The sequence below is a fragment of the Stigmatopora argus genome, chromosome 19 (assembly GCF_051989625.1).
Source record: "Stigmatopora argus isolate UIUO_Sarg chromosome 19, RoL_Sarg_1.0, whole genome shotgun sequence".
NCBI lineage: Eukaryota > Metazoa > Chordata > Actinopteri > Syngnathiformes > Syngnathidae > Stigmatopora > Stigmatopora argus.
In genome coordinates, this window is record NC_135405.1 from 5,393,251 (window position 1) to 5,417,803 (window position 24,553).

The following is a 24,553-nucleotide window of genomic DNA, read 5'->3' on the forward strand; positions in this document are numbered from 1 at the left end:
CAGCAGTCCCAGAATTTTAATGACATAGAAAGTTGAATTAGTTGCTCCACTGATTCCAAGTGAAAAATATTTGTTCTTGAATGATAACAATTCAAACTGCCTAAATACTTAATTAAGAATTTAGTTCCAAGTTCGGAGCGTGGAAAGTGTGACTTTGGATTAGTTTCTGTAACATGTTTCCTCATGCAATTATGTGACTGATTTGTATGCATCTTGTAAATATGGTTGGTAATCTGTGCCCTTGCAGCTATTTGTTGGCAGGAGCAGATATGCATCAGCGTAGGGAAACAAGTTAAAGCACAGCTGTGGAAAAAGTTAGGGTAGGGAGGGGATTGCGAGATAACTGGTAGGCAGCTTTGCATGCTGACAACTTAAATTTAAATTCATAGCTCAACATAAACACAGTCAAAGTGGAATAGCTGCACTGGTTTTACCTCACTGGGCATTCCTGGAGAAACACTCTGGAGCCGTCTGCTTCTATTGAGTCAACAGAATTTTAGCAAGCACTGCTACGCTTGTCGGCTTCACTTGATTGCCTGACATATTTCTTCAGTGTCTCTTGGCTCATCTACAGTTGTCACTTGTTCAGATGTGGCTGTTGAAGACATGCCCCTGGCAATTCTCTTAATACACTATACAGGCTTTCTTTGTTCAAACCTGGCCAGTGGTGTCAGTACCGATGTCTCCTTTGACCTTAGTGGCTCAGTCTATCTTGCTCTATCATTACTACATTAAATCCTCTCACTTTTTCAATACTTCCTCTTCCCTGAAGAATTTCTAACCCCTTGTTGTCCTATTTGTACCCTTTGATGGTCACATTTTAAAACTTTCCATTCAACTGTACTTTTTTGTTTCTACTTTTCTGCAATTCCACCTTGTCAAACAAAATTTCCCTCTGAATAATTACAGTATATACTTTTTGCTCCATCAGCAGCAAGGCAAAATAAAAAGAGGCATTTTGCCTCATATTTGTTAAAATTTGCAGTCTGTGGCTTTTCAGTACAAGCAATTTAAAGATACAACATACCATGTATCTTTGATCTTTCAGAGCTGAAAACTAGTTAAGTAATGCTAAGCGTGGAAAACTAGTATTGATTCTCGACAACATCCAAGTAATAGGCTAGTTGTTTACAATATTTGATTCAAACTAATAAATCGCGTTCAGGTGATTGTTGAATAACTTATCTCTCATTTCATTTTCTTCCACTTAACTGATGTCAGGTCACGGGGGCAGCATCTTCAGCAGGGAAACTGAGACTTCCCTCCCCCTAGCCACTTCATCCAGCTCTTTAGGGAGGATCCCAAGGCATTCCTGGGCCAGAAGGGAAACCTAGTCTCCCCAGCAGTGCTCGGATGATTCGCCGAAAGACGTTTCGCCGACGGATGTTCCGTTGGCGAAACGTCTTTCGGCGAATCATCCGGTCACGTCCCCAGCACATCCTAGGTAGGCTCCGTGGCCTCCTACTGGTGGGACATGCCGGAACACCACACCAGGGAGGAGTGGAGGAGGCATCCTAATCAGATGCCCGACCCAATTCATCTGACTCCCCTTGATCCGGTGGAGCAGTGATTCTACTCCTGGATGACCGAGCTCATCACCTTATCTCTAAGAGAGAGTCTGGACACCTTGCGAAGGAAAATCCCTTCAGCCGACCTTGTTCTTTCGGTCACGACGCATAGCTCATGACAATGGATGAGGGTGGGAATGTAAATCGACCGCTTTGTAGAGAGCTTTGCATTTCGGCTCAGCTCTTTCTTCACAACAACAGACCAATACAGATGCTGCACCGATCTCCCTGTCGATCTCCCACTCCATTCTTCCCTCACTCGTGAACAAGACCCCAAGATACTTTAACTCCTCCACTTGAGGAAGGACCAGATCCCTGACCTGAAGGACATGCCACCTTTTTCCGACTGAGAACCAGGGTCTCAGATTTGGAGGTGCTGATTCTCATCCTGACCGCTTCACACTGGGTTGCAAACTGATATCTTTTTTGGATTATGTTATAATATGTATTTCTATGTTTTCAGGATATAAACTCAGATATATTAAATTAAAGTACAAAAACATTAAGATGGACAATGAAAAAATAATTTATTCTTAAGCTTTCAGTCATTTATTAGATATATTGCTCTCTTATAGCCTATTTTCATAGATGGGGCAGCTGCCATGACACATGGAGAGTGTTTCCTTGAAGATAAATTGTCGACAAACATTGCAGTCAAAATTTTTGCACAGACCAGTACACAACTATATCGCAGACATATTTAAATAGGTACCAGGTATCAACTATTTGCCTGCTTTTTGTCTGTTGCTATGCTGAAGAAATGCTGACACATTGCTCCAGTTGCAAGATGTAAGCATGTTACATTTAAAGGGAATGAGAAACCTTGATTTGATTGGCAGCAAATGGAATTGGTGTTTCCAAGCCCACTGCAGCGGAAACTGCCTTCTTTGAAATGTACTTGCTTGCAAGTATTCTCTAAATTACCCATATATAGTATACTACAACTCTCCATTGTGCCACACAATACATAGGGCCCCAACACGTGATGAATATCCAGTTTTTTTCTATTCATTCCATTGTGTTCAGTGGGGATGACATTGATAAAAAAGTAGTATTGCACAAAGGCTGGTTAAGATGAATCAGTTTTGTTCTTCCTTTGGTTATTTTATATAGATAGGTCGGCCTGGCAGATGAGTGTTTAGCACGTCCGCCTCAAAGTTCTGGATCCTGGGTTCGATCCCAGGTCGGTCCTCCTGTGTGGAGTTTGCATGTTCTCCTCGGGCTTGCTTGGGTTTTCTCTGGGTACTTCAGTTTCCTCCCACATTCCAAAAACTTGCATGGTCAGGCTGGTTGAACAGTTGAAATTGCCCTTAGGTAAGAATGTGAGCGTGTGAATGGTTTCCGTCTCCTCGTGTCCTGTGATTGGCTGTCAAGGTGGAGGAATGGATCGAATATTTCCCTGTACAGTAGGAGGAAGTATGCACTTAACTTTTGCTTCCAAACTGCCATTATTCAAATGTGATGCTACATTTCCTCTGTTTGAATCAACTTTGAATTTGTCACCATGTAGCCTAATGATGCCTGATCACCCCATCTAATTGCAAGAATTTTTTTGCATGAGTTGTGCACTTTTTAGTTTTTTTAAACATATTATTATTATTATTATTATTATTGGTGCTACATTGCTGGTTCAACAAAAAGCGGGTACATTTTTGTTTCAGGAATGTACACGATAGATTGATAATTTATGTCAAGCAGCAGCACTTTTTCAAATTGAAAGATTTTGCCTCAGATTTATTTAGTTTCAAGTTGCATGTACTTAGAACAGTACATTTGTAGTACAATATTATTTTTGAAGGTAGTAATAATTCATTTTGGCTTAATTTCTACTTAAATATGCCTGAAACAATGCTCATTATTTATTGTTGTTTATTTCTATGATTAAATTGTTGTCAAGTTATCTCTACTTTCTTCAAATTTTGCCCCAAACTTTAAAAGGGGCCCCGATCTTATCAACGCAGGAACAACTCAAATTCTTCCAGTTTACAATTTTATTGAAGTTTATGGTGATAGGAAGTGGTTAGGTTGAAAACCTTAAAGAAAGGGGGGGAAAGAAGGAAGCATGTGACGTCATTCAAGTTTCACGTTACTATGGTGATCAAAGTGTTGCTCTTGAGTTTACTAATAACATCTTGAATTTACTACAGAAAAGCAGGAGAGTGTTGAAATGATAGAGTGGAAATGCATGGGTACATTAACTGATTGAGTAAATCAAACACAAATATTCACTTTACAGAGATAGGTCATAAGAGTAATCCAAGTTAAGGGAAAATACAAAGAATGCAACTTAAGGTTGTGAGAGCAAATTAAGCATCAATCAGCTGGCAGGTGGTACTTATTTTATCCTACCAGTTGCGTGTGATCGGGTCTGAAGGGTATTCCTTGCTCCTTTCTGCTTGTCTACTTTCAAGGCTTGAATCTGAATTTTTATATCCTGGCTCATGCCCTATGATCTTAGGCAGGAAATTAGGCGAGGTGACTTTGATTTGGGTTTTCTTTTCTGCCCCCTGTTGGCCTGGAGGAGGGGCAGGCATATCTTCTCCAAAGTTGACTTGACAATTGTAAAGGTAATTGCAAAACAAACCTCATTTGACCACTTAATGGGATAATTAATGTAAAGCCACAGGGGGAGGTCTATAATGTTTGTATAATTTTTGAAGCTTTGGGAGGATTGTGCTAAACAGGGACTCCATTATATAATGGCGGTGTCCTGAATATTTTCTTCATTTAGTCCACAGCCTCTTTTACTACATGCAAACTAAAGCTTTGATAAAAGAGGACTAGAGTCATTTTTTAACATAGTGCCCAAGTAATACATTAAATTCATTATGTGTATTATGCATTTCTTTTGCACAAAATTTTATTCTCTCCACGGGTGAGTATTAACAATTGAAGCTGACGGAAATATAAGTTGAGTCTGCAAAGAATGACACATCAAAGCACACAATGTACAAATGTAATCATATTTGTAGAGCCACACTCTAAGTAAACATTCATCGTTCATTTGCTTGCCTGCTCAGGAGTTAACTGGTAATGAGTTTAACTAAAGCCTGCAGAAGGCGAAAGGAAAAATGAGACTCTATCAACAATTTAATGCATGTGTGGACTAAACATTCCTTGTAAAAATGACAAAAAGTAAAGGTTTCAGTCCTGTATTAGGAATATTAGTTTCTCTTAAAAGCAAAAGGAACTAATTTTCTTTTGGATAGAAGATATAAATATTGTGAGTAATTTGGCAGCATTTTAGTAGTGTCTAAACCTTGTTTTAATTGGAAATGTTGGATTTATTTGTTCTTTATGCCCCACTGTCATGTGCAAAACTGGAATACTGAATCAAATAGAGTAAACTGAACTTCACCAAACGGCAATCCATTGTACTTTTTATGTTAAAATAAATCCAAGAAGCCCGAACAGTGCTTTTAATTCCGATTTCAATCTCCTGCTTTTGGCCATTGATGCTTACGGCATTAATGTAATTGAAGCACATCAACAATGTTTACCTCTAGCCTAGTGCATTGTGGCAATAAGCTTTTTATTCACGTTTCTTCAGATTATAGTTGTTTTGTACTGAAATTACTTATAATGGTTGTTTCGGAAATTGGTCCAACACAGAGTTAGATCAACAGCATGCATGTGCTCAATTTGTGCAGAGGTTCCAATATTTCCACAGGAGAATATAACATTTCTGGCTAAAATTTGCAAAATTATGTTGTTTAAACCAAATGTTTTAAACAAAGAGCTGATGACATGACATTGCTTCCCAAAAAAAACAAAGCACTATATTTACCCATCCATAAAAGCTGTTTTGAAATAAAAATGTATTTGATTCTACAATATAAACTTACCATTCACTGTTCTGTATGGGAGATATGCAAGTAATGAAGCAAAAGCTAATGCAATTCTGATTTTACTTGGGAAACATCATCATTTTCTTTTTTGTTGTGACCCATTTTCAACGTTCTATTCCAACTTGTGACAGAATAAAATTGTTGTTTCTTGATTGTCATTTGCACACTAAAATTAACTGGTGATTCACTCATTGTTGTCGCTTCATTTCATGTTGAAATCTGTACTTAATGTCATCAGGTGTTAACTATGCTGAGGCAAACTGATTTAAAAAAGCACAATTTTAATAGCTGTGGATTGGTGTGAGATTTTGAAATGTTTTCCAATACTTGTTCACAATATTTAAATGCTTAATAACTGTGAAAACATGATGAAAGAGGGGAAATATGTTGAAGTGTGTGTTGAAGGAAGGTTACACACTGAGAGTAAATGGCATTTCACTTGTATAGCACTCGCCTACCTTAGAGGAAATGAAAGTGCCCTGGCACTGTTTCCTCATTCACCCACTGATAAGTATGTTGATGATCAAGTATGTTGCCCAAGGATACAAACAAGCTTTGCAATTGCAAGACGACTACACCACCTGGAGCTATGCCACCACCCTCGCTGATCCTGTGACACCTGTGGGCTAGAACACTTGTTCCTGCCCACCCGTCTCCATGACTGCATCAGCATCGGCCATGTCATCTGTGCTGATTGCCTGCGTGCATGCACCATCGTTCCCTGTCTGTTGGGTCCTTTCCGAGTGTATTTAAGTCACTAACTCCCAGTCCTCTGTACGACATCGTCTTATGATCCCTTGTGCTCAAATGTTTTTCAACATAAGAGTGGACCAATGTTTGTACACTTTACGTTCAACTTTTTGAGTAGGCATAGATCTTAACCTCTAAAAGTGCCCTGTAATCTTTCAAAAAACACATTATTGTATTACAAAATGCTTTCTGAAGCACATTTAGTGTAAGTGTAAAAAGCAAGCACTTTTTTTTACCTTATACAAATCATTCAGTAGCTAAAAGAAGAATCATTTTACCCAAATGGTATTTACATATACAATTTAATACGTTTACATTCATTATGTAGTTGTTTTGCCCTGATGCAACACTCACACACTGTAAATAATCATTTCTTCATACAAATGACGACCCCCCACACACATAAATTTATTTTTGAGGATGAGTTAATTTCACAGTATTATCACATTATCCGTAATCCAGGTTTATGCTTTGTCCTTTGTCTTGGCTTTGTTGTTTTCAAGTAGCAGTAATACATAAAAATGTTCTCGCCCTTGGATGACATCGCCAGAAAATATTAGGACAGAAAATATTACAAGGGCATGCCATAAAAACTGCAATAGTTTGTGTTTGAAATATAATTTAAGACTTTATTTTTTTGTTGACCACAGAATTACTAAAATATGTTAAGTTTGAATTTTAACTTAAGGCAATACTCTGAATAAGACCTTTTCTCTAGATAAGCTCTTTGGGATATTCAAAGTAATAACCATATGAAAAGGCACACAACTCAGTACTAAAGTAAAATGTTAAGAGGATTATTCATGTCCATAAAGGACATAAAATATTACAAGGGCAACCCATAAGAACTTCAAACGTATGTACATGTAAATATAATTTTAGACCTTTTTATTGTGAACCACAGAATTACTAAAATATGTTAAGTTTGAATTTTAACTTGAGGCGTAATTCAAAATAAGACCTAGTCTCTATATCAGCTTGGGAGATTTAAAAGAATAACCATATTGAAAGACACATAACTCAGTACATACGTAAAATGTTAAGAAGATTATTCATGTACATAAAGGACAGAAAATATTACAAGGGCAACCGATAAAGACTGCAAATGCATGTTTGTGAAATATAACTTTAGACCTTTTTTTTTGTTAACAACAGAATTACTTAAATATGTTATGTTTGAATTTTAACTTAAGGCAATACTCTGAATAAGACTTAGTCTATATATCATCTCTTTGGGATATTCAAAGTAATAACCATATTGAAAGGCACATGACTCAATACTTAAAATGTTAAGAGGTTTATTCATGTAATCATACAAAGCAATGTTATGTCATGTAAACATGTTTTTGGGTCAGTTTAAAATCCAAACTAATAAGATTGGAATCAAATAGGACTAAGATTAAAATGCTATTTATAGAAGCAAATGCATGTGTCTAGGTGGAAATTCAACAGCATTTATGGAAGAATTCGTAGCGAAGGAGAGTTTTAAATCAAATCCATGTTTTTTTGTATTCAATAATAAAAGCGATATGAGGGGGATCTGCCAAGTCTCAAGTGAGATGAAATCAGAAAACACATGAAGGTTACTCAGGGAGAAAAGAGAAAATAATTTATTTCCTCTGCATTTTTGATGCGAGACAAGTTATAATGCTAAAGTGTTTCTTAATAGTATCACAAAATTAGTAGAAGTATTAGTTAAATATATTGCTGTTTTGGCAAAACTGACCACCTTTAGAGCCATGAAAACAATGACTTGCAAGACACTTATAATTAACCATTTATAACGCGAAAAAACTAACGATTGAACTGTTTGTTAGAAACCCTCCAAAAACTGGTATGAGTAAGCTAATTAGTCAACAACGCTAAAATATGTGTTTTCCAATGTCCAATTTAATGGTGGAAGTTAAAGCTGCAACGTGACCTTACTGAAGTAAATTTAAGTTTTATTACTTAATATGTGAGAGCTGTCAGGCCAATCCCATATGGTGCCCTTTCCTCTGAGGCTCCCCTTATAAATCTTCGTGCATCCTCCTGCAGCTAGAGTTTTAAAAGCACATTTACTGTGGAAGTATACAAGGACAAGTCCTCCTGACATTATGTATAAGGTATACTATAGCAGCGAAGTTGTTGTTTTGACTCCAATTGTTTGCCAGTTCTGCATAACATTGTCCTTCTTGTCTTATTCATTTTTTTTCTAGACATACTTCCCGCATTAACACACAGGTCCACTCCACTCGATCCCCTTCCTTGCTGTCAAACTCTTGCAATGAATATGGGCTGTGCTTTGCTCGGGTGGCTGGACTCAGGGGAGCTGGTGATGTACCAGAAGACAACCACATCAGATCATATTCTCAGCGTAGGAATACAATCATGCAGTGTGTGTGTGTGTGGGTATGCATGTGTGTATCCAGGTTGGCTGGGAGGGGTGAGATTCACTCGTGGAATACTGATATAGCCTGCAGGCTCAGGGAACTGACTGTCTTAAAGACAGTCATTGAGATTTTCCGTGAAGTAAAAGCAAGATGAGGAATATTATTTTAATTGATATTGCTTGTTTTAAGAAAACAAAGTTTCTATATAACGCTCTGGAATGTTAAAGGGCTCTTGAGTCTTGACAACTACACAACGATATCCTGCAGGTGGGTCCCAAACCTGACACCGGGATTGCACGATTGTCAAGGAGTGAAAAATTGTGGTAGGGCAAGGTTCGTGGAATGTGGAAATGATCCCATATGTGTCAACGTTTTGCGTGATGACTTTGCTATATGTTAGATGTTGCAAATGCTGATTGATTTAACCATTTAGGTGCCAATGATTGTGGATGTCTGCCATCTTATGGTGCAAAGTACCAACTATAAATAATGCAACATTTGAAGCCCTGGCTCACTACCGCTGGTGTAGAGGTTCAATTGGCGCGGACTCAATTCCCTCTGGTGGCAGAATGATTGTGTGTGTGAATAGTCGGCTGTCTTTCTGTGCGCCTTACGACTGACTGTCGACCAATCCAGAGTCTAGTCAGCCATTCGACGGAGGTCGGCTGGGATAGGTGGCAGCAATCCTTGCTACCTTTATGAGCGTTTCGTCGAAAGACGTTTGGTCCCCGGATGTTTGGTCGAATGGACGTTTGGTCGCCAGGTTCGCATGCAATTGATAGATTTTAACATTGGGTGAATAGGGATTTAATGACTATTATTTAACATTGAGTGAATAGGGTTAGGGTTAAACAAATGAAAGTCTCGTGACTCAAACCTCGGGACTCGCGAACCCGGCGACCAAACGTCCGTTCTACCAAACGTCCGGTCGACCAAACGTCCGGTCGACCAAACGTCCGGTCGACCAAACGTCCGGTCGACCAAACGTCCGGGGACCAAACATCCGGGGACCAAACGTCTTTCGACGAAACGTCCGAGTACCTTTACGAGGATGGGTGATATGGAAGGTGAATGACTGAAAGTTTTTGTTGGAATGGTTGTTTTATTATAAGCACACCCACATTACCTGTGACTGCTTTCCATTCCTGATTGACAAAATCTTTCACATTTATTCGTTGGAAAAAAATGCTATCCTGCAAAGATCACTGTGTATATTAATAAATATTATGTGTAAATTCATTTAAATTTCTGTCTTGCTATGTTTATGTGCATTATCGGGATAGTTAATTCTGTCTATTGCACAGCAAAGCCTTGCAAGCTATTTTGGCGGAATTAAAGTATAATCCCCGTCTAATAGCTGTCTTAAAAGACTAATCATGCATGCTAATTTGGGGTTAATACGCCAATGTACCATATAGTTAATTCCACTCCACTGAAAAACCTCTGCAAAGGGGTCTTCATCATCAAAAATGTTGTCTTTAATTATTAATTTCCGTCCCGAGACTGCTTTGTTGGTATTTCAAGTTCATATGCATGCGGAATACCAAGTAGATCCCCTTGATCATGCAAGTCTATGCTACAAATCCTGTCAAATGTATTGGAATTGATGCAACCATATATTATTCGATAATACATTTTATCCTCCTGTAACCAACTATGTCACACAGATAGCTAAACTTTATTCTGGTTGTCTTTTTTTGCTTTGCTTAATTATTAATTTGATCTGAGAAGAGGGATTGAGGACTATGCAAGTTAAATTGGGCTTCTCAAATTATACAAAGACAATAGTGACAAGTCATTTGGGAGGTCTCAAAAGAAAACAGGACAATGTCCAAGCAACAGTCAAATAGCATCCATGGTAGAGTACCAAAATGAAAACCACCGTTGACTGAAAAGAATGTAAAAGCTTGTTTTACGTCTAGTAAAGAAAAGTCCTTTGAATGGTCAAAAGGTCGAGCATTTAATAAGATATGTATGTGCGCATGTGGGTGTCCACCTGCATGTTCTCCCCGGTCCTGCGTGGGTTTCCACCGGGTACTCTGGTTTCCTCCCACACTCCAAAAACATGCATGGTGGGCTGATTGGACATTCTAAACTGCCCCTAGGTATGGGTGTGAGTGTGCATGGTTTTCTGTGTCCTTGTGCCCTGCGATTGGCTGGCCACCAATTCAGAGTGTCCCCCGCCTGGCCCGGAGTCAGTGGGGTTAGGTTCAAGCACCTCCCGCAGCCCTAATGAGCATAAAGTGGTTCGGAAAATGAGATGAGATGAATGCTGCTCATTTCATGCCTGAGGCTGTTTAGAAGTAGATCCTTATATACTTGTTTGTTTGTATATTAGCCACTAACATTATACAGTCATGAGTATGTGATTTGGTTATTTTACAGGGGGGGAGGTGGTAAAGTTTGTCCTCATGTCTACCTATATTGTTGTGGTGCAGAAATTGGAATGACATCTACTACCGTTCTTTGTCGGCCCGTGTTTTTCTCCTTTTGTTGTCCATGAATGTTATGGTAATTGTCGTTCATGTTATTTTTTAAGATCTTTTTGCAAGAAAGTGTTCGGAATGTAGAATTTGCCAATTTCTCGGACGTAGTTTACTATTGCCTATCTGCCACCTGATTTCCAGCTTGTGTGCATATTTCATCGCTGTTTCCATATTTGGGGTTGATTGCCATTTTATCATCCATTACCCTTCAAAAGGATCCTTAGCTTCTGCCTCAGGTGATAATATTATGTCTCACGGGAATGGTCTTTTGCAAACTGACAAAATTTTAAAAGTACCCAATGGGTGTCTGTGTGATTGAAACTGAGCAAAGACACTTTCCAGAGTGCCTTGAAATCCCTTATGTGCAATTTCTAATTCAAAACAGCTTGTTGGGTCATGAGTAAGCAGCATGTTCTTGTCTGTTCTCACATTCTCATTGTTACACAGTACTTCTGAAACTGCATGTAACCCATTTGTGGGGCACATGGGATCACCTACATAAACTGACATAGCCTTAAGGTATTAGAATAAAATTTATGACAAAATAATGCCTTGAAAACATGTTTAAACTTAATTACCATTACTCGAGCGATTGAGATTTTTAAGAAGCATCAGAAGCTTATTCATGGTTGATAACTCAATTAAGATTCCAATAAAACAGGATATTAAGAATAAAAAACAGTTAAATGCTAATTGTAAGATGGGTTTCAGCCACAATGAAAGTGAACCACTTCGCAAAGTTGTACAAAAAAGTTTAAGTAGTTGCTGAACATCTTTTCTATTATTTTTTAATTGGAAAGTCATTATTAATGTAACGAAGTGAGCTGGAAGAACAGATTATGCCAGGTGTGATTTGCAAATGACAGTGTTAAAATAATTCAGGTTCATTGAATGTGTGTTGGCCTTATGTAACATGAGTTCTCAGTGAACAGAGTTATTACAGTGTCAGAAAATATTCTATTCTATTTGAAATGTTTCATTTTAAATTAATTAGTCAGTCACAGTCAACTATCATTTATACATTTGTGCCCAAAAGCTTTCAAGGTCCCAGAGATTTTGAAACTAATCCAAGGACTTGTTTTTATTCTTAGCATTAAGTATGCTTTCAATTCAGGTTTGTAAATGGAATGATACAAAATTATATTAGTTTTGAAAGTCTCTAGTGTTATGATGTGCTCAATACTCTTTTTTTCCAGCTAAGAACACATATTTAAATCAATTGCAAATAAATGAAAATAGCTAACCCTTAAGTATGAAGTAGATGGGAAAACTAACAGCAGCTAAAGTGTTATTTTTTTTACAAAGTCTTTGTTATTTTTGGATAACCTTGCCACGTTCATTCAAGTTTTGTCAGCGCACCCCACTCCCTGTTCTGTTTTGCTTCTCCGCGTTTGGGTTCTACTGCGCATTCACGACCCACCTAAATCGTGACACAATGAACAACTTCAACATCTTATTTAACACAGCCCTTATATTGGGAATAAAGGCCTACAACCAACCATTTTATTTATTTATTATATTGTTGTCGGGCGGTCCAGAGTGGTTAGCGCGTCGGCCTTAAAGTTCTGAGACCAAGGATTCAATCCCAGGTTCAAACTTTCTTGTGTGGAGTTTGCATGTTCTCCCCAAGCTTGGGTGGGTTTTGTCTGGGTACTCCAGTCTCCTCCCACATCCCAAAGACATACAAGGTAGCCTTTGATGGGCAGTCTAAATTGCCCTTAGCTATGAGTGCGGGCGTGAATGTTTGTTTGCTTCCTTGTGCCCCGTGATAAGCTGGACACTAATTTAGGGTGTCCCCTTCTTGGTGCCTGTAGTTAATGAAGAGAATTTGGTAATATTTTTTGTCATTTAGCTTAATGTGTCTGAACTGCTCGCCTCAATGACTAAAATGTATTAACAAATGTTAACTCCAAGAAATATGCAGTGCCCATTGTGAATCGGGGACTGCATACAGTATTTGGGATTTGGGGTTACTGTTATGATCGCGCCGCGACGTCGTGGCGCGATGGGAGGGATTTGGACCCAGTAGCGGGGAAGCAGGAGGAGGCGAGACGAACTGAGCTCATGACAGTAACTTTAATGACTCAAAAGCTTTACAAAATAACAAGGACTTGTACATCCCAAAACGAAACAAAACCGGAGCAGGGAGAACTGTACCTTTGCGGCAATGTATGCAGTGTCACGCAGGATGATCCAACAATGACTAACCACTTCCGTGGTGCTTAAATACACACATCAGGAAGTAATCAAGGATCACTTGCAGCTGCTCTAACCTAACGGCAAGCTAGTAGGGACAAACGAGCCGCTCCTGACAGTTACAACCTTAATTGTTACATTTATGCTACTGATATCACTATAATCTGTGTATAGTGATATCAGTAGCACAAATGTGTACCTTGACCTCAGTGTTATCCAAAGCCTCATGCCTGTTATTAACAGGTCACAGCAATTCATGTGGCTAATGTTAAGTTTGCATGCCTTGCACTTTTGACTAAAAAGAGATTAAGGACTGTTAGTTTTCTGGTGGAAGATGATAATTTTGTATTCTTACAGACAGCTGTAGATGCTTTTACAAGGTTTATTGGAACACTCGACATGTTCAACTCAGATAAGACTTGCTATTGTGAGGCAGGCAGTGTCTGAACTTCAGTGATCAAATCGGCTTGTCGATTACCTTTTAAAGGCAGTGCAACCCTCTTTATTGCCAGTGACAGATTTCTTAATGGATGAGGAGTCTGCCCCTGCCAGAGCCAGAGGAGATGGATGTCCTTTACAAGGAGGTGCACAGGTGAAAGGTGGAAAACATTTGCAGCGTCATATTAGCTTCCAGGACAGCCTAAGATGAATGAGTTGTTACATCGTGGATGTTCTTGTTTCCACACAGAACAGAAAACACAGGCTTTTGCTGATAAAACATTCCCCAATCCTTTCACCCCCAAGGACACCTATTTGTTTACCACCAGTGATGCTTTTCTATCTACCAATCATTGGTCATAGGATGGAACGCTACTCTTTTGCCTTTCATCTCTCTCCAGCTTGGCCTTGAGGTGTGACCTGCATACAATGCATAAATCCTCGCTTTTGTACGCACAACAATCAGGCTTTTATTTTCATACTCTACCTTGGAGACACCAAGAGTAAACAGTTGGCTTTAACGCTTTTCATCGCTTTGATATGCATGAGTGCTTAGTAACCAAAGTCTATGAGCAGATACATAATCAGGGATACAGGATTGTTTCATCTCACCTTTTTTCTCTGCCATTCTGGAGTTAGGGTATCAAGTACAGATGCAGTGAAACACCAAAAACAGAAGGGATCAATTGCAAATTGATCATCAACCGTTCTGAAACATGGAAGTACTTCTTGGCTAGTGATAAATGTGGAGCGCTACCAGTTAGAGACATCTGAAAAAACCCCAACGTCAATTACTTTTAAGACACACTGTAATTGTTTATTCCAATAATTGAAAAATGCACAGACACACATGCACACCGACACACACGTGTGTGCAATAATTAATTCTATAACAGTCAACCATGTTAACATTTTCACATGATTACTTTTACAACATTCCTACAAAATATAATCATTGGTGAGCTATTAGAACAGGCCCGTTGTGTCTCTTGGAGTCTAATTCGTCTACCATGTTGGTGAACTCTAGGAGAATAATAATCCAGAAGATGCATAAAAAAAATGTTAAAAAATACATAAAATTAAAAAAAAATCCTGCAATTTGCTACCCATCGATTCAGGGTGTCCGCACTTAGCTGAGATAGTCTCCAGCACCCCCATGACTCATCATTGAGTTTTATTTGTTCAGTGTTATGATTATAGCTAATGCCCAGTATACAATTAAGATATCTACTTTTTTTCCAATTAAAACAAATCTTCCACCCAGTTTGCTGAAAAAAATGTAATGAATCTTCACCCTAAATTAACTCTGCAATTTTGCGACATCTCCTAACTTCACTCCACATTAACCTAAATTGCTTCCTCTTTTCATGCAGTCCAACATGAGCCAAATGACACGCAGCATGCATATCGCCTCTCTTTCTGACTCATCACCCATGCAAATTAAATTAGCGTGGTGTTTTTATTGATTTCTTTTTTTACATTATTATTCTTTGCCTAATTAACATAGCAATTATGCAGTGAACATTAATTTTGAAGAGACAAAAGCACACCATTCAAATTTAGCATCCTTTAGCAAACTGTGAACGTATTCTTCTTCCAATTCTTTGGCTGTTATGTAGAAAACAACCACTCGGGGGTGCTCGTTCGCATAGTCACCACAGTACACGCGCACAGTGGCACTGGCGTAATGCTGATTGATATACTTGGGGTTTGGATCCCTCTCAGTTGCTGGTGCTGGTAATTGCTACCATCCTCCTCCCAAAGCAAAGCAGTACAAGGAAAGAAGGAGAACGTGTTTCTGACCCAACTTCTTCCAGCACATCCCACAAAAATGTTTCCTTCCCTCAAGACTGCTGAGTTCCACTAGAGTTCGGCTTAGTCTTATAGGCAGACTGGGCCGGACTTGTGTGGAAAAATTGTGAACAGCTTTTTGGAAGCCACTGTGAGTTATAATGAGATTTTTCAAGGTCTTACATTGAGTTTCTATATATCTTTTTTTCAATGTCATTTCGATGCCACTTCAACAGTCAATGTGGATCTCCAGTGTATTTCATCTGATTTCAGGTGAGAAGCTGTGCCCTCAAATCGTTGTCAGCCACTCGAAAAGTATATACAGACAACATCTTGCACAGAAAAAATCTATGTGGTAAAGTACAAATGTGAATGGTGCATGACCAGAGTATTTTTTTTGTTGGTATGGAAACTTGGGGTGCTTGGCACCCATTGGTGCCTACATATTGCAAATTGTGAGTATAACTGGATATGAAACAATGCAAGGGAAAAATGTGCCAAATGCCAAATATACAAGGCTATTGTCCCCTCTGTTATTATAGGAACACACCAGAGCAAAGTCATCAGATAAAAATAGAATTTGGAACCACAGAAAATGGACTTTAGTATTTAGTTGTAATATATTTCATACTCAATACTTTATGTCAGGTCTGGCACTGGTAAATCCATCTGGTTATGCAATTCTGCCATACCTGCCAAAATGAGTAAAACATTTTATTTACCATTAGTTACTTCCTTAAAACACCCAGATGGAGTATTAGCCATAATTATGAGCCATTATGTATCATTAAGTATTTGTCTGAAAATCCATTTGCGATTTTTATTCACATTTGACATTTCTATTAAATAGGCAGGTTGTGTAAATGAACATTTAATTGCCCATTCATGGGTTTTGTTGAACACCATTTTCGCATTAGTCGACCAAAGCATTTTTCCCTGACATGGAATGCAACAGCTGCATAAACACGCCAATGATGTTTTTCAATAGCGCAAGAATAAGCAAATACATTGTTGTTGTTGTCACTTAGAAAAAAAAGATTCTGGTACTAAACTGATATATCTTGATCCCTTGGAGTCGTGGACCGTCAGGGCCTTCAAGGCCTTCTCTGCTGGCCTAAGAAATATCTGAATCACAGACTGATGTTAATTATATTTTGTCTATGAATACTTATTAAATAATTCCAAATTGTCTTTCAGATTTCTTTCATTGCTTTTCCACTGGTTACGCTGCTTCCAGATGTGTTTTCATATTTAAGCATCTAACCAATCACATTTCAGCTATTATTTGTTGCCAGGTTCAGAAATCTGCCTTAAGGCCTTCACAATCAGTTCTGCAGGCTCTGCTGCATAAAACAAGCTTCAATAAAGCTGTTGCTTTAACCAATCAGATTTCGAGTTGGCGACACCACAATGCCTTCTCGCAGGCGTAGGGATACGTCATTGCCTTCTAGCAGGCGTAGGGATACGTCATCGCTTTCACCAACTATGATTGGCTAGTGATAGCGTGGACTAGCCAGAGCTACCAAACTGTATCTGGAGCAAGCGGCACAAGCAAATATATTTTTGTGTTGATTTAATAGAGGTTTTGTCAACCCGCAATGGCTGAAGGAGGAGAAGAAATGGATTTGTTTGCAGATTTACTGTCAAAGCCATTTTCAAGATGGACTTTTCAAGAAAAGCTGGACATCATTAAGAAAGGACGGACAACTGCGAAGCAAGCAAGCCTGTCACAATCAAGAAGGAACATTTTCAGCACTAAATCGAATAAAAACGTATGCCAGAAATACGACAGGACAGGCTCGACTTTCAGCATTAGCTTCGATGGTGATAGAAAAGAAGGAGGAAAGGAAGGAGGATGGATTTTGGTGAGTAAAATATGCCTATATTCCTAAATAATATTTCAATCGTATGAGGTTATTATTGATACTTTTTTATGTATCGCAGCTGTAGCTGCAGTACAGGTTTTATAGCCTTAAAATAGTTTTTGAAGGTGGGATTGATTCAGAAAGCTGAAGGCGTCGTTAGGAAATTCACGGACCACCACTGATCCCTTGTCTTGTGTTCGGGTATGAAACACACATTTTCAAGTCTTGGCATGCACAAATTAAATGGAATTTACTTAGCCAAACTTTACAATGCTTTAATCTTGACTTGAAAACAATATACTGCAATATATATATTGATATTTTGGTGCTGAATTAAACTACAGATCAAATTTTCTGCAGTTGCAAAATTGTGGGCACACTTCTAATACAATACAAGGGTGAAGACACCCACCATTATTTTAACAGAAAAACAACAACTTTAAAACAGTTAAAGTAAAAACGCTCATTTCTAACACATTCATTTAAAAATCGGAAAATCTGTTTTTTGGTTGTTTTCTTTTAATGCACTGTCAGCTATTCGAAAAGACAACCCCAGCAACATTCCAAATAACCTATTCTCTGAATAGCATCACTGGCTGTCACCTGGCACTGAGCTTGATTTACAGATGGAGGCTTTACTGTCATTTTTTGTTCTTGTTGTTCCAGAGAAATGGTTGCATATGCATACAACCAAAGCCCCCAACACAAAAGAACTGCGCACTGAGGGCCCAAATGGTTTTGTGCCAAACAGGAGAATATCAGGAACACAACATGCTCATCACAGCCTGTTGGAATTTATATGGAAATTGCAAATGAATGCAGAATTCTCTTCAGGGTATATTCCAAGGGTCTCCAAACCATGGCGTGCTATCTATCGTCAGTTTACATTTCCAAAACATATTTTCCAAACCCAGATAACGAGACTTAAATGGCATTGTTCACAGAAAATATGGAAGCAGTAATGACCTGATTTTATTTAACTGACTCAAACATTTATGCAACATTTATTTAAAAAAACAAAGTAAGGAAAGTGAGAAGGAAAATTTGGGAAATAAAGCTTGTCTTTGGTTCCATTCCTGTTTTTATTAGCAAAATGACTGTTTTATTTCCCCCCCTTTGTTACAGTTCACATCCCTGCATTTACATTCCTTGATTTCTTCTCTTTCCCTAAATAGGAAAATATCACGAGCCCCTCCTGTCAACCCCTTTCAGCACTGATCATTCCAATCAGTGCTGTTTTTCCCAAGGTGACCCTCAAACAATGATTGGGGGCAGTGAGCCCATGATTCCATCTGACAATGCACTTCATTTACAGGACAGCATGCCTAAAATAACAAGGTAGTTTGCAGGCTGGGTGCAAAACTTTAAGAAAATTAAAATTCATGTAAATGCAACTTGGAGAATCATTATGACTTCATTTATCTTTTATGAATAACAGTATATATGTATTCCAACAGATTTTTTAAAAATATAGCCCAGGGTGAAAGATTTAACGATTGGCGGAGAATGATTAAAAAGAGCCTTGCGGACATCTGAACTCTTGAGTTGGTTTTGGTTTTTTGTGACCCGCAAATTTCCGCTGCCTTCCAAGCATGACAGAGAAAATTAGCACCTTACAGGCAAACACAGTGAAGTGTTTAGCAGCTGAAGGGCCAGACGCTTTCATCAGGGACTTGTGGAGATCAAATGAAATAAAACCAGCGAAAATAATAGTCATGCATTCATAAAAGGTTCAGGAACATAATTGAAAATGAATGCTGGCTTAGAATTTTCAGTATGTGATGCGTGTAGATATTTCAAGGTAAAAATCACATCTTTCTCAGAATCTTTTAGAATGTAAGTGTTAACAGATGGACTGCAGTGTATTTATTCAGATGGTTTCTTTTCATATTCTTCTCCCCATGACACTATACAAAAATACTTATTATATTATATTTATATATTATACTTATTTAATAGATCTAGATTATAGAATATAAAGTATCACACACACCTGTTCAAAAAGCCTGTCTCATGTGATAAAATAATGAGTCCAAGATGTAAGATTATGGGATATTTACATTAAAATCCATGCAGCTCATTAGCCTGTAAATATCCACATGAGCAAGATATGCAAACCACTTCTCTCTGCTGTCCAGTTTTACACTTCACAAAAAAAATAACAACAACAAAATTCTAACAAATCAATCTATAAAAAAATATTAATTTAGTTTTGGAGCTCTCCATGAATGTAAATTGTTATGTTACATCTTACCTGACACAAATTCAATCCACCTGCACAAGGATTGCTGATTCAGTAGTCTATCACTCTGACTCCTGAAATCAGTGCTTGGAAGATTGCTGTAGTCGACATCGAAGGCTGAGAAGAAATTGTGTTTCAAAATGCTCTTTTCTTTTGCTATATGTTCCAAAAATGGCACCATAGTTGTCATATTCCATATATATATATATATATATATATATATATATATATATATATATATATATATATATATATATATATATATATATATATACAATAATATATTTGCCAAAAATGGCACCATAGTTGTCATATTCCATATATATATATGGAATATGACAACTATGGTGCCATTTTTGGTTTCAGAGAGAGAGGATATATATATATATATATATATATATATATATATATATATATATATATATATATAATATTTTAATAGTACCGATGACCAAGAAATTTGCAAAATCCAAATGTAGTTTTTTTATCTTTTAATGAGGACGGGGATTGCCACTGCTTCCATTAGTAATAAACTGATACAGTGGAGGACTGAAATTATTGTTGCCACCGGATGACAGCGCAAGGTCTCCTTTCGATAACAGGAGCCTTGGTCACTCACTGTAAGAGGGGAGAAAGAGAAAACAGCATTGCATTTGTGGCATCAGATCTACTCAAAAGAGAGAGATAAAGTTTGAAAAATTATTTTGATTCAAAAGCTCTAGTACTGAAATACCAACACATCGCTTCATCACAGGACAACTTGTGGACAAGCCCATGCTCATTTAATCCAATGTAAATGCTACTATACTTTTTCATTAAAAAAAATTACACAAAAAGCAATTTTATAGCATATGGTCAATGTTCAGATGTTTTGAGATTTAGAAAAAAAGTCCAATTTATGGTTTGGGGGAAAATTATGGCTCAGGCGAAGACATTTTTCACAAAAAAGTTCATACCAATGTTTAAAGTTAAGTTCTTAATAAAATTAAAGGCATGCTCTTCTGCATATTAATAAATTAGAATAAGTAATAATAAATTAGAATAAAGTATTGGTGTGTACATACACCAATACTTTATTCTAATTTATCATTAGACTTTTCAGCACTGAGTTAAATGAACACAATGTCATTGTCATGGAACACAATTCTATGAAATTTAATGTCTATATTACATTTATGTTTATATCTGTTAAAATAAAATCTAATCAATCACCTATCATCACACTGCAATTAGTATACCTTTACCAAGAACAATCGGTCTCCCCGTAAATTGGCAAAACAGTCACCCCTAAAAATAATTAGAGGGTCGCCAGAAGCAATCTGGCTCTGATCAAGTAAACTCCATTAAAAGATCACTACACTGAAATACAAAAAAAAATCAAAAAAAAAAAATCTTTAAGAAGTGTGTCTGTTTTTGAATACCATCCAAGAACAAACGAACCCCTGTGAAAGGGCGTATGACAGGAAACAATTGATCACAGGTATTTCTTTCATCTCTCTCCTTCCCTTTTTCTTATCCCTTCCAAATAAACAATGGTGAAATGTTAATGAGGCCCCTGGGTGTTCTAAAGACACACGATGAGAGGGAGACCTGGCCACACATATCGTATAAAACTAGGAACCATGAGCAAAGCCAAAGGCCCGGTCACCTCATTAGGGTCATGTGAACCATAGTAGCAACTATTCATTTCCTGCACTAATGACTATTGCCTACCACACACCCACACCCATTTTTGTACATAAATCAATACTGGCGCATAGCGGGCGCACATGGTTGCTAATAAAGCATGTCAAACCACAGAGGGCACATTCAGGCAAGGTGTCACCAGGGGGTGTTTTTTTCAGCAATGGTCAAAAGAAACTGAGTTACAAATTTTCAGCACTCTGGGTAGAGGCAGTTATGGTAATCTTAAAGAGAGAAAAAATGAAATAATAATGCTTGCTATGCATAACTGGCACGGAAGATGAATGATCGTCTTTTTGAAAACATCCGAAAGACCAACCAGAAAATCTGAAAGAAAGTTTTGTCTTATCAGTCCAAAAGAAATACAGAGATATATTTATATTTATCTCAAAATAGCTTTGTGGCAAGTCAATATGGGCTTTTGGCAAACCATTATTTTCAGTGGCCTTTCTAATGTTCTTTTTTCTTTCTTTAGCTTAAAGGGACCAATAATTTCACCCTGGTTATATGTACAAATAGCAGAACAATATGGCCATTGTCCTTGGGGGTGTTTTCATCCCCCTTACACTGTGTGTAATAATTCAGGAAACAACACAATCTCAAGAGCTGGTGTAAACATTTTGAAAAATCTAAGAAAAAACTATCCTGAAATGTGTTCTATTTTGCAAGTTTGTGGCTTTTAAATGACACATGTTGGATACCACACTTCTCTATCATCCCATGTGATCAAACATTCAACCATGCAATGTTGTTGCAGTTGAGGCAAACACAGTCCACCCAGTTGACAGGACATGGGGTGAGTTCAATCAAATAAACCACACCGCCCCTGCCTTTCAAAAAATGTTCAAAGCATTCATTTTATTTTCTGGAACTCACTAATGTAATACAAATAGGCAATTCATTTGTTAACTTCTCTTATTAACAGTACCAATTCATTTAAACCTTGTAAAAACTAACACAGCTGCCTTGAGGGCAACATCCTTTTCAAGCTCAACCATTTTACACCTGTTGTCATTAGAGCACCACTCTGAAAGAAGGAGTAAACATACAATTTAGCGCCTGCCATTTAAGATAATAGTAAATAAGTCCCTTAATATGGTGAGTGGTGGTTTTACAAACATAATAATGTCTAATTAGTCTAATACATGGTATTTGGTTCATATATATATATATATATATATATATATATATATATATATATATATATATATATATATATATATATATATATATATATGCACACACGAGTTAACCATAAACACTTTGACTTTCACATTACAAAAACTGGCTGAGATAAAGCTTATCTCACAAGGTCAGTCTCTAGTGTGCATCTGCAAACATTCAGGGCCACTGGACAAATGTAAAAACACACACAGCAGGGTGCATGGGTAGAGAACTATTAGCCTTTGCAAACACTAAGCATTAATCATCTCATTTCCATTCCAATTTTAAACCTCAAAACAGGTCGAGTGATATTTCACCTAAGCTCATGCATGTTTAATTCATCTCGTTGCCCCTTCTCAAATTCCTTTGTCTTTTCCCAATCCAGCTGTTCCTTTTTTTCAATTTTTACACTACTTCTACCTCCTAACTCACCCACTACCTCCTCTGCCATCACTTCATTGATTCCACATGCTCAATCTACTCCTCATTCACTTCATCAACTCATTTCTCACTCTAGCTGCCCATCTCATCTAAAAACAAACACACGACAGATTGTCCTCACCCTACCCTTTGTTTCCCCATAGATGTTGCATTTGCACAGGGATTTGGGTTGGCTTTCTGCTACTGAGGAAGGAAGGAACTAATTGGATTCTTATTTGTCTCCGCAATGGGTGAAAAGGGAACCTAAGCCTCTGGACACAGAGATGCACAGATGACCATAAAAAGTAAGCAGAACAAGCCGAGTGAAAACCGAGAGCCAGCCAGAGGACAGAGGCATCCTTTCTCCAAATGCACACACCAGCCAGACGCAACCAGACACCCCTGCGCCTGAATCAGTCATGGAGTCAGCGTGGGCATGCATTTACTCTGGACAGCTCTGTTCTGTGCCGCTGTAGTGTGTATGTGCACTGTCGCTGCTCCCGGGGCACGTCTGTCTCTGATTGGCAGGAGAATGTGTGGATTACCGATCTGTGTTTTTCCTCATCAGCAGCCGCTTCGGTCGAAAATGATTCTGTTTTCTCTGCTGTCGGCAAGCGGGTGCGGCCGAGGCTACGACGCGATGCAGCTGTACAGGCACAAATCATTGGTGTGTGCGGCTCACACTAGACCGCTGCATACATTCACCCAGTGGTTGTGATTCTAGTGCAGACATTTGCATGCCGACGGATATGTCAGCACACACATACCCACACTACACTACACACTCACGACCCAATCAGGAAGCTGATTAGTGAGTGGCACTGCTAGAGTGCTCCATAATTCATGGATGGAGCAGATGCGCTGTGCTAAATTTTCTTCTAAGTCTTCATATTTGATAGACCTGTTTTTTAAATTAATGTATTTATTTTTTGTTCAGGTCACATTTATATGGGAATCAAATACGTTGAGAGCTGTCACAAATTATCTATTTTTCTTCCCCCTTGAAGACACCGTCTGGTATTGTGGTGAAGATGAAGTAATTGTTAGAGCAAGTTATGAATATATTTAATCAACGAAGGATGTGAGAGGTAAATAATACTTCCATATCCCACAGGCCCAGCTCGAACAAAATGCTAACAAGCTGCAGTGTGCCTCTGAAGATTCTGAGATGACTCTTGGTGGATCTTTGTAGCACCTTCTATGCAACATGTTCAAACCAAAGAATATCGCCCCATTCACGGGGCTTTCTGTTCTGTATAAAATGTGTTGAAACCAAATAGAGGACATGATGTTCTGCCATTAAGTTGACAACAGTGGGGCAGAAATAACAAGACAGGCCATTTCACAGGCGGGTGCTGTTGTCTGACACACCACGCCTATGTAATGGTGCACCATAATGCTATATGAAAATTGCCATTTAGTTAGCACAGAGGCATAAGGCTCTGCAAGACATTATACTATTGCACAGGGGAAATATTCATGGCTGGAAGATGATATGAAACATTTTGATTTTAAAAACCGCTTGCTTTTCATTTTTGCGTTGTGTGTGCATATTATATATACATCATATTTATGAGGGAATGTAAGTCAGAGGTGGGTAAATAATTTTGCCAAATGAATATGTTAGTAAATAAAAAGTTTATAGAGAGTCCAACCAAATGTTAACCTTATTTGTTTATATATTATTTTGGGGTTTACCTGCTGTGCTATGCAAGACTTTGGGTAAAACA